The sequence below is a fragment of the Protopterus annectens genome, chromosome 7.part0 (assembly GCF_019279795.1).
Source record: "Protopterus annectens isolate FY-2018-M chromosome 7.part0, PAN1.0, whole genome shotgun sequence".
In the NCBI taxonomy this organism is placed as follows: domain Eukaryota; kingdom Metazoa; phylum Chordata; order Ceratodontiformes; family Protopteridae; genus Protopterus; species Protopterus annectens.
In genome coordinates, this window is record NC_056739.1 from 1026145629 (window position 1) to 1026157770 (window position 12142).

At 39.0% G+C, this 12142-nt stretch overlaps 1 non-coding gene across 1 annotated transcript; it reads right to left on the bottom strand.

Annotated features, from left to right (window-relative positions):
- Window positions 1–8351: 8351 nt before the first annotated feature.
- Window positions 8352–8423, bottom strand: TRNAE-UUC. The gene has a single exon. It is a non-coding gene; the product is annotated as a tRNA-Glu (tRNA).
- Window positions 8424–12142: the final 3719 nt, after the last annotated feature.

Here is a 12142-nt window from a genome sequence, read left to right on the forward strand (position 1 = left end):
GTCTTTATTCCTCTTTCAGATGTAGAAAACAACATGTATGTTTTCAGAAAACTATCTTTTTAGCTATTGAAAAAGTATTCTGCTTTTATTGCCCTCTTATCAGCTTGTCTTTGAAACATGAGAACCACATACACAGTTGTCTTCAGCCGCAAGCTTCTCATGTTGCATTGGGAACATTTGCTAAAGGGAAACTATTCTTTACATTCAGTGTTCTTTCATTTACTTGTTCTAACAAATTCTAAGTTGAATAAAATCAAGGGTCTTAATCAGTTCTTTCCCCTATGCAAAATTAAAAAAAGGTTTATCAATTTCACTTGTAGGATGATCTGTATACTTTTAAAACTCGTCCCCCAACTCAACAACCAAAGATTACAACCTATTATCTTAAACATGCTTTTGTCCAGGCTTTTTTCTCACATTGCATTACCTATATTTCTTAAAACTAGACAAGAAATAAAGAAAGAAAGAAGGAGAGGAAAAAAGGGCACCTGTTGAATTTAGTATCCCAGTAAAACACAAAAGTAACTGGAAATGCTTTGCTATACCACAGGCAGTGTATGCAATGTTTTATAAAAGTACTGTTAACAAAAAATGTTTTACTTACTTACCTCTTCTCCTCTCCTTAATGTTCTTCCAAACATTAATGACATGAAGTAAGGCATACATTTGGAGTCCCCTACAAGTTTATCAAAGTTCAGGTTTAATTGTTCAGCCACATTTCACAAATATGACTGATGTTTCATAATCTCACATTTATTTATTAATGTCTGAGTTGCTGGTTTTCATCCCGTTGACCTCCATAACCAAACTCCAGTCTCCAGTTTATTTCCAAGGTACTCCTGGTTCATCTAGTAAACTTCTGTCTCAAGTATTTCCTTTGGAACACTAGAAGAGGCTTTACTGGTAAAATCTCTCTGAGTTTTATCATTGGAAGAATAAGATGCAGGATCTCCTTCTATTTGATAGCTCACTTTTTGTTGGACAAACTTCTATATTTAATTCTTAGCATGTTCTGCATAAAAATGCCTTCACTGCAGTGTGGCTGTATGTACTCTGTACTAGTGTTAATTTCTGATATTTTACTCTATTGTAATTGTGTTTTATTGTATATTGTGTGTTATTTTTCTTGTATGCTTTGGTAATATATGTGGAACTTTTCTCCCCGGGTCTCCACTGAAAATGGGCTCACCTAGGCAAAGTGGGCCTTCCCGGTAAATAAATGCAATCAATCAATCAATAAATAATGACTGACACTTCCAGGAAAAAAATGTTCTGAAGATAGCTGGATGCAGCAACTTAAATCTCTCACCTGCCTCTCAACCTTCACTGATTGCTGAAATACACTTCCTCCTCTTCTGCATGAATTACAGTGAGCAATCCATTTTCCACAAACACTCTACTGTCTCCAACTTTAGTACTTTGTCCTTCTGTGCAGCTTTTCAGAATCCACTCTTTCTGCTGGTAATATTGCATCTTTACTTTTCGAGGCCTTGGCTGCTTTCTCATGGCAATATTTAGAGCATACAAACAATGTGCCTTTTCAATTAACAAGGTCAGGTGTGGAATAAGAGCCCAGCTGTTTATTTTTGCTGTCGTAAAATTAATAGTTTGTTCCTTTCAGTTTCTCTGGTACAGCAGAAAATCTCAGGTTTTCCCCTACATGCTCTGTCCTCTAATTCTTCTCAAGAAGAGATGTTTCAAAAAATAACTTCGTACCCAGCCAGCCTTTCCATCATTTCAACCTCTGAACAGCTGCAAGATTCTTCCCAGCCAGTGTTTACTCATCATCTTTTGTGGCTGATTTTCTTTCAGGTTCTCTAAATTTCTTCTTTGCTGGCATCCAGGCAGCACACTTGGTAGCCAGTGACTGACATTTATCCAAAAGACAAATTCATTAGCTATTTTTCCTGATTTTCTGTTTTCACACTGGGACAGCTGAAGTTAAGCTGTTAGTCAGTGTGCAGCCATCTTGGAAGTCTCCCACAACTGACTCCTCTTGACACAGATGAGCAGTGTTGTACTTAGTGGTTTTCCTCAATTGACATGCTTACGTTATCATAGATACTTAAGCTCAAATGCCCTGAGATGAGAAGTCATTTCTGCTACTCTTAGCCTTCTCCTTTTCATCATAGGTGAGGATGGGGATATATCAGTTCAGTCTAATCACACACTGCCAACCAGCTTTCAACAAACAGCAATAAAAAATACAACAAGGAAGAAGCCAATTGAAATCGCACTTACCCAACATTTGGGCAACATAAAGAAGTAAATTTAAAAATATAAAATTCTTATGGCTGGTTTAGTTTAATTTATAAGGCTGATAAAGTATCAGCAAATCTGACAATCCAATCCACATTGTAATTCCTTTGAGCTACTTCAGTTTGCCAGTTTATACTGATTTATTGTATATTCATAACTTTGAAGATGTTACGGCTTTAAAACACCAGAGCTAATGAAAAACAGTTTTGCTTATGGAAGATGCTTAACTACTCCATGATTACCACTGAAATTTTCTTTATTTTCAGGTCTGGGCAGTTCTATTTTCGATGTTTAGCTCTGTCATTTCTATAGCATTTTAAAATGTCTGACTCTAGAATTTGCATACCTGAGGTCACAAGAAATGTTGCATTCTGATCGATTGCTTTCTCACAGCCCAGTACATCAGTCAGGTGGACAATTATCTCTCCATGACAAATGCAGTCATGGCCTCTCTGAAACAGAAGGTCATTGACACATCCTTCCATAAAAGTTAGATTTAAGACTTGATTATGTAACCATTCAGCAAAACAGTAGTCATGAGCCATACAGCAAGCTTTTTATCATCTTAGTAAAGTGACACCACAGGGCTCTGTGGTACATGTAATTCTGATGGTGACCAGTGCTGGACACCTTTCTAGATGCCAGAGACATTCCATGTAATTATCAATCTGAGGCTTGAATCCATACAAGTACCCTTCGCAGTGGTTTTAATATGAAACATTGTATGTTCCTTAGCTGAGACATGAAATATTGTCACTGTAATATTTAAATTTAACAAATCACTGTAGAAAGTAGTAGAAAACTGAAACTTTCTTCCACCCTCTGGGGAGGCTCTACCCATACCTGTAGCCTCTAAATGTGCAAGCTATGAGCTTATACAAACTTGTAAAAAAGGGGAAAGTGTTAAAGCAGACTCCCCTTCTCCCTCTTTTTTGACTTACATGTGCTTATGATGAAACGAGCTCTTGTGTCCTAAAGACATCAACAACATGCAAAAGCAAATTCAGATGCAATGTTCTGAGGTCTGGCTAAGGGGTGCATGCTGACAGGTAGTTTTGCCATCCAAGCAGCAGTAGAGGTGGTGGTCTGATGATGGAAATGCCCTTCCCTGCTCCACTGCCTTCATAGATGTAAACATGTGGCACAGTTGGTGTCACTGTTGCCTCAATGTAAGATGTTCTCTCGCCCAGTACTCAGGTGGGGTGCTTTCTGTGTGGAATCTGCATATCCACCCTGTTAGTATGAGTTTTCTCAGAATGCTCTAGAATACTCATTCCAAAGACATGCAGTGGCTGTGTGTGTGTGGTATGGTAGAACAACCATAACTAGCTACAGAGTGAAAACTGGTTCTAGATTCAGTGTTGATGTGACACCCTAACCCCATGAGCAAATCTAGGGTCGGGGAGGAAGGGGTTGTGGCTGGATATGCTTCAGACTACCCTTGTAATATTCATCAGTTGTCTAAATTTGTAGACTCTTCAGTCTTTTTAAGGAATGCTTACTTCTCTTGCATATAACAAAACTGAGAGCTGTAGCATTGGCACTAAAGGCCTTTCAAACAAATACTCATCGGGGGGGCATAAACTTAACCTGGACAATAGTCATACAGTGCATCAATGTGGCAGGAGGGGGCATATGCTCCCCTGAGAAATGGAGGAAGTGAACTTAAAAAATTGGGTCAAAGTGCTATTTTAAGGATTACAAAATACACTGTTGTATGCTATTCACTGACCTTCCAAAAAGTTCAATGACAGGTCAGTTTTTATACAGATTACATCTCTCTGTAATTCTCTTGGGGATGCCTGTGGTAGATCTGCTTAGTACCTAAGGCTGTGCCTTTGCTCCGGCTATTAGTCTTTATCAGTGATGGCACAGTAGTACGGCTACTAGTGTTACTACCTCTTAGCTCTTGGTTCTGTGATTCAGTCCCTGGCTGGGTTCTGTTCTTTGTGGAGTTGGCATGTTTTTGATTGAGATTTATGCTGGGGACAATGGCTTCCTTCCCCATCTCTGACAGGCACTTGTAGGTGAATTAGCATTGATCAGAAGTGCCCTAGGGGTAAGTGTGCATGGGCATGTGTGCATGCATCCTTTGAGAGACTGGGATCCAATCCTGAGCTGTTCATTTATACTCCAGCTGCTTGTCGGGAATAATACTTGGTAGATGTGTAGTTATTCAGATAAAATGCTTGTTTAGATATGTAATACTCAAAGGTATGCCCTTTTAATTTGTGTTAGCAAACTATCTCATAACTGTTATGAAACTAATATTACACAGTTCTGAAACATGTCTTTCTGAAGAAGTCTTGATAATAAATAAGACGAAAGCGCTAAAGTACTATAAGAGTTGTTGGTGTGATTTACTATTCTTTGAATGCTGTTATTGTCATGAAGTTCATTTCTTAGTTAAAATTTCTTATCTTCATTCATTTTTTGAGTGTGGTTAATTTTATATATATATATATATATATATATATATATATATACATGGGTCTAGGACACATGCTCGACTAGCATATATCCGAATCACAGAACATCGAACACACATATACGAAAGCACTTAACATTGAAAAGCGCTTCCGTGTATGTGTAGTTAAAAAAAAAATCTACATTTCTGCAGGAGGGCTTCACCCCCCTGCACCCCCCACACCCCCCTAATTTATTATTCTCACTCCGAGATCGCACTACAGTGGGGAAAATGGAATTTTCCCTTACCCGCACTGTAGTCCGATCTACGAAACAGGCACACATACACGGAAGCTCTTGTCGATGTTAAGCGCTTTCATGTATGTGTGTTCGATGTTTTGTGATTTGGACATATGCTAGTCGAGCATGTGTCCGGATACCAAACGTATATATATATCTATGAGAGTCATTGAATCGGGAGTATCTGACCTGTTATTTAGTAATATATTACCATTTTGTTTATTAAATGCAGTTCTTTGAACAAAAGCATTTAAGAAATGCACTATTTCTGGACATTTTTCAGATTGTAATCCAGGTCTGTGATAGGAAGGTGATGCAGAGCAAACTACCTGTTTTGTGATGTTTAGTAACCCTGGAATTTATTATATATTGGTTAAGGAGGTGCAGAAGTCAACGTCCCTGCAAGCTAAGTTTAGGGCATTTCGACCTTCTCCCACATGAACTCCTAATTCAAATTTTTTATAGATGCTGGGAGACTTGTAATACTGGTATTTGTGATCATGGCATGAACCCCTTTCTGCAACTTTAATCTACAGCCTGTATGATTAGGATTCATTTGTTTTTCTCTTGGAGTGGAATAACAGCATGTGACTAAAAACATACATAAGCATTCTCCTCGGCATGTTAACTGATAACCTCAAATTCTTTACATTACATGCATTCCTGAAAATGTCATCTTTTTGCTCTCTCAGTAAAAGGAAAATGTCACTGTGACAAAAGATAACTAGAATCTCATTAGATCATTCTGAAATACTGGCACTGCCCTTCTTTCATAATGTTAATACTCATGACTCAGATGACGATTAAGTAATATGCAAACCGAAAGATGCACAGTTGTACAGATTTACAGAAACTGTTTTATTGCCCATGTACACAAGTAATAGAGTTACAAACTAACAGAAAATTAAGGAAGTGGTTAGTATCCTCTTCCCACAAGGACTGAAAATAGTCAACTGCTATGCATAAAGGAAGTTTAATATAGTCCGCAAGAACAGAGTTGTTTTTATTGCTTCTTCACACAATGAAACTGCCCCCCCTTTCAGATCTTTATAGAAAATGGTCTTTCAGAAACCAAGAAAAGTATGGCAGAGAGAGTAGTTATCCTCAAATTGGTCAGTTCTGGAGCACATTGATTACAGCGGATTCAAATATGTACCAGAAATATATATATATATATATATATATATATGTTAGTACTAAGCTAACTGCTCTTGCGAGCCATTTTAAGCTTAGCCAATTATCCCTTGTGAGACTCGAACTCCACACCTTGTGTTTGTAAGGCAAACACCTTAACCATTAGGCCACCCTCCCAACATCGATGTTCTCCATTTTAAGGAGTGCGTCAAGTGAGTGCATTTTGAGATTTACTCACCCTCAGTTTTTGCTTGCCTGGTCCTGTTACGGTGGTGAATTTGTCATTTAAACCTTGCCTAAAAAAGGCACTATAGAGGCGGCAAGAACCTTAGCCAGTATCCGGAATCCTAGGGGCGACAGGTGCAGGCCATCTCTGGCAAAGCATCATGGTCTGTCGACCACGTCATCCCAGGCAGATAGATACTGGATCCCTTTACAATGACACCAGAAGCGCTTAGCCAATTGTTGAAGTCAATCATTTTGTCCTTGTACTGCGGTATCATTCTGGGTGATGGCAGAATGCTACTCAGGTCATACCTGCCTTGGCTACAAGATTGGAGAACTCTTCCATGTCTCTCTTCATGTAGTCCAGGGAGGTACCTCTCAGGTCATTTACACCAACATGGACAATGACAGAGTCATATTTGTACTTGTTGTGGAGTGACCGAGTGCGTGGGTTATGTGGTGGATCCTGGCACCCGACAGGCAGCTGACAGTAACTTTCTCCTTGTTTAGCCTGGTGAGTGGGACATCAGTGTGCCTGACTATACAGTCACCTATGACTAGTGTGTTGGGTACGTTGTTTTGCCTTATTGGCTGTGGTTGAGTGGCACACTGAGTCTGCGGGCTGTGTGTCATTTGGGTTGTGTTGGGGGATGGAGGTTGCTTCCATTTCTGCTTTGGAGGTCTCTGTTGCTTGAGCAGATTATTATTGAGAGCCTCCACGAATGTTTTTATGTTTCTATGTGTGGATTTTGGTGGTGTAAATTTAGTGAGACTGTGAGTGTGGTGTGGTGCAAGTGTTTACCTTCTCCTCTTGACTGTCAAGTTCAGTCTTGGTTAGAGAGATCTTTACCTCCAGTTTGGCTAGATAAGTGCATCTCTCACAGGTTGTAGTGTTGGGTGGTAGGAGGAGAGGGTTGTCAGTGTACATGAGGCAATTTCTACATTGCCCCAAGATGCCCAGAATCATCAGATAGATAGGAGAGAACACTGGGAGCTGACCCTTGGACATGCCTGAATAAAAAATATTTTCCTCTCGATAAGTGAGGAAAGGGAGTACAAGAGCTGTTTTTCTCTAAGCAAGTGAAAAAATTAAAGTACCAAATTTGTTTTCCTCTAGGTAATGAGGAAGGTTGAGTGCTGTAGTAATTAGTAGGTTATTTAGTGCTTACAACAAGTTCTGAACAAGTGCTGATCACGAATAAGCAAATTCAAGTGCTAAAACTAAGAATCTGTATCTGGACTAAACTAGTTACAGGAAAGGGGGGAAACAAGTGCAAATGCGGGCTTTTAAATCAGAAAGTTGAGAGAGATGGAAAAACTGCCCAAATGGCCAATAACTACATTTTCTGGGCCAGAACCACTCCTTATGTGGTAGATAGGTTACCTAGTGCTTACCACTCCCACTGATAAGATAGAAGGCTTCCCTCCAACACAAAAAGTTTGGGGGGCTCAAAAGCTTACATACAGTCCTGGATATAGCAAATCTGAATCTCTAGTTACAGAAAAGGTGGGAAACAGGCTTATATATATATATATATATATATTTTAATACATAAAAGTAGCTACAACAGCAGTAAAAACAATTCAAATGCAGTGCAAGCTAGCACACTTGAGTATGTAGCAATGTTAGACCAAACAGTTTAAAAAAATGCAATTAAATTAAAAATGACTAAAAACAAGTGCAGAAGGGGTCTATTAGGTAGAATGAGGTAAAGAGATGGGACGGGGGGGGGTGTCCCAGATCAAATCTACAGTGGGGGCGGGCAACTGCAAAAGCCTCCAAATTTAAACAAAAAGACAGGAATAGGGAGGGTGAGTAGGGGAAAACCAACGCCTTCAGCAGAGATCTGAAAAACTATACATTGCACAACTCTGAAATCAGCCAGCAATGATACACAACTCTGAAGTGCCAGAAAAATATACTTAGCTCTGTATATCTCCAGATAGTTTGAAGAGCACTCCGTCAGGACACAGGATGGCTCCAGCAATAATATGTAGGCTGTTACTAAGAGGAAAAGTGTAACCCATTCCCATACCAGGAGTTGAACCCAGGCCGCCTGGGTGAAAACCAGGAATCCTAACCGCTAGACCATATGGGACAGCCCATTATGGCAGGCAGTAGAACAAAAGGGCAATAAAAGGAAGTCATATGGAACAAAGGATCATTTGTTGTTAAATAAAGTCATACTGGAGAACTACAAAAATGGGAAGAATCCAGGTATGGCATGGACTGACTACAAAAAAGCATTTGAGAGTATCCCTCCTTTATGGATAAAAAGGAGTGCTTAAAAATGTGTAAGATACACCCTACATTGATTGACTACATTACAGTGACCATGAAACAGCGGCAGACCACTTTGCAATTAAGCCATGATAAAGGACAAATTATTATCCCAGGGATAAAAATCCAAAGGGGGATATTCCAGGGTGACACTCTACCAATGTTGTAGTTCCGCCTTGCCCTTAATCCATTAAACTGTTTACTATATATATATATATATATATATATATATATATATATATATATATATATATTATATATATATAGATATATATAAAATGGATCTAGTCCCAATCCACAATCACCGAACACACTTTAATGAAAGCACTTTCACTGAAAAAGCGCTTTCGTTAAAGTGTGTTAAAAAAAAAAAAACATTAAATTTACATTTTTGCTGTGCCCCCCACAACACCCCTACTTAAATATTCTCACTCGAGGTCGCACTACAGTGGGGAAAAGGGAACTTTCCCTTATCAGCACTGTAGTACGACTTACGCAAACTTACGCGAAAGTGCTTCTTCGGTGAAATGCACTTTTGCGCAAGTATGCCTCACTGAATCTGTTTCAGTGATGTTGCTGTTCAGGGATCTGTACGGATCCCATATATGTGCATGTGTGTGTGTGTGTGTGTGTGTGTGTGTGTGTATATATATATATATATATATATATATATATATATATATATATATATATATATAGATAGATATAGATATATATTATATACACATACATGCATATACACACACACCACTTCCAGAGGCAGAGTTTCACAAAATAAATACAAAAAAAAAAAAAATTGAATAGCATCCATTAGGAAATGAAGGTATGTGTGATACAAAGAAGTGTCAAGTACAACAAGTACAACAATTTAGAGTGCAGAGTCTCGGAGTAAAACACAGGGTAGACATTCATTCATTCTCTGACATCTGCATTATTCTCTCCAAGGTTGCATGGGTGAAAAAGCCTCTCCTGACATGGAACAGCTAGTTATAAGGCATTAGGACTAAGCCTGAATAGATTGCCAGTTAAGACAGTGAATCAGTCAGACTGCCGGTTAATTTTCCACCAGGTATAAATGATTCCTTGACAATACTTCCAGCCCTGAAAGAAAAATCTATGAAACTTAGTATTTTAACATTTTTACATGCATTACTGTGCCTACATTTTAAACATATGCTGAAGGTATTTAATATATAATAGTGTTTTATTTGTAAAAAGCTAAGTTGGCTTGAATATTAGCATCCTGTGCATTTAATATTGCTCATGTGACCATTTTGCATATGACTTTTTTTTGACAATACCATTGGCTCAATTTTATGTAACATGTACTGGTATAAAAATGGTCCTTTATTCTGATGAAGTTCTCTATGTGAAAGACGAAAGAGCTTAATCTTGTGCGTTTTTCACTGCAATAAATGGAGTTTGTATACAGGCTTGTCTGGTGCATTTCCATTTGATTCCTGGTCTTCTGTTTTTCGCACCGCACCAGATATTTGGTTAAGGTGATGAAAGAGGATAAGGAGAAAATACTGATCTTAAGTCACTGTAAACCAGCAGCTGATGACCCCTCTGAAGATAGGTTGGAGAAAGAAAACCAGGAAATGATAATGGTTTCACCTTTACTGAAGTTCATAGTCATTAGCTTTTGATGGAAATGTGCTTGAGTTTACAGCTACAGGATGCATAGGAGAGTAAGCTATTAAGAATCATGATCTGCTCAGCCTGGGTCATAACATCCCCTGCTGTTTTCTATTTTTTTTTTTTTTGGTCTACGCTCAAATTCCATAGAGTAAAGGTTATATATCTTTTATAAAATAAGAGCTGTACAAATTGCAAGCCTGTCTAATATAGACAAGACTGTAATTTATGAAATGTTGAGTACTGTTAATGAATTTAGTAGTGAATTTCTTGACCTGTTCTACTCTGACTTTTTATTGCAATGCTCCATAACTTCTGCTACCTGACACCGAGATCAATTACAGCTGGTGCAAAACTCTGCTGCTAGGCTGTAGCAAGGAAGTTTTGGTGCCCTGGGCAGTACATCCATTTGATGCCTCCCCCCAAGCCTGCTGTCCAAGTGGTTGCAGAGGTGATTGCTTAATGATGGCTTGTAAATCACTAAACACATTTTTGAGAATAATTGATCCCAGCTTCTAAACTGTCTTCTGGTTTAGGTACTTACCTTTAAAAAAATATAGCAGTTTGGCAGTTGGGCTTCTCACAAGCTGTGTAACAGATCATGATTGCTTGACAGTTTGTAATCTGTCAACCCCTTTAATAAATCAGCACCCACTACAGGTGCTGTGTTCACCCCACCCTTGCTATTGCACTGGGGCAGCAGAAAGGTTAGTGCATGAATCACTTGTAGGTGTGCAGCAACAGGTAGACAGCTAGTGGGAAGAGTTCTGTTGACCCCATACTCATTCATCGAGAGATGGGCAAGTAAAATTGGGCTGGAAAGTCATGTGAGAGGGAGAAGTTACAAAGCCTGGGACAGGATAGGACGGTGCTTGAACTAATTCTCACATCAGACAGGAAGTGTCCATGTGTAGTATTATATGTGGACATCAATGATTTCATTGATGAAACTACCGAGGACACCTAAGTAGGACACTAGGACATATTTGGGTGCAAAGTGTTTCCCAATGTGTGACTATACCCAGTGTGCCTCCAGTCAGGAAGCATATTCTCTGGAATTAATCTCGGATCAGAATTAGTTGTTCAGGATGAAGGTCAAGGATTAGGTAGTAACAGGAAGGGGGTGGGTGGCATGGTGTAAGGAAGTCATTTTCAGTATGGAAAGTCTCCTCATTGATGAAGGTAAGAGAGACTTAACCATATATTCAGAATTTATATCATCAGCTTTTCATTTAAAAGGAAATGGATGAGAGCAGACAGAGACATAAACAAGTATGGCTAAGGAGAAAACTGAAAAGGAAAAACATGCAAGAAGAACAAAATAGGGTGGAAGTACCCAGATGAGAGAAGACTAAGGACTGGGCTCTGAACTATGTCAGAAGTTTGACAATGGAGATAAATGGGATAGAAAAAGCAATAACTGGCATAAGTGCAAACTCTAAAAGGGATAAGGACATAGTTCCTAGGATAAGAAATGATAAGATATAGAGATGAACCTCATCTTTTTGAGACAAGGCATTAACTACAAGGTGTGTGTGTTTGGGGGGACTGGGGTGGGGTTAACAAGCAGAAGGACCTCAAGGAAAAGCAAAGGTTACTTCCCCCAAGTCAAATTAGAAGGAAAGAAGGACTGAGTGGGCAGTTGACAGCAGTATATTATAGCAATAACCCACGCCTGGGTGTGGGTAATGCTGGATTTAACCACGGTTGGCGTGGTATGGTCCCGAGGGCGAAGCCCGAGGGACCAAACAAAGCCAACCGTGGGTAAATACAGCATTACCCACACCCAGAAGTGGGTTATTGCTATTATACCATGACATTATTTAAGAAAAGAAACTATTACTTTTCTTAAATAATGGCATAGTATAATACCTGTTTACAGCCCTTCCGCAGATGTCT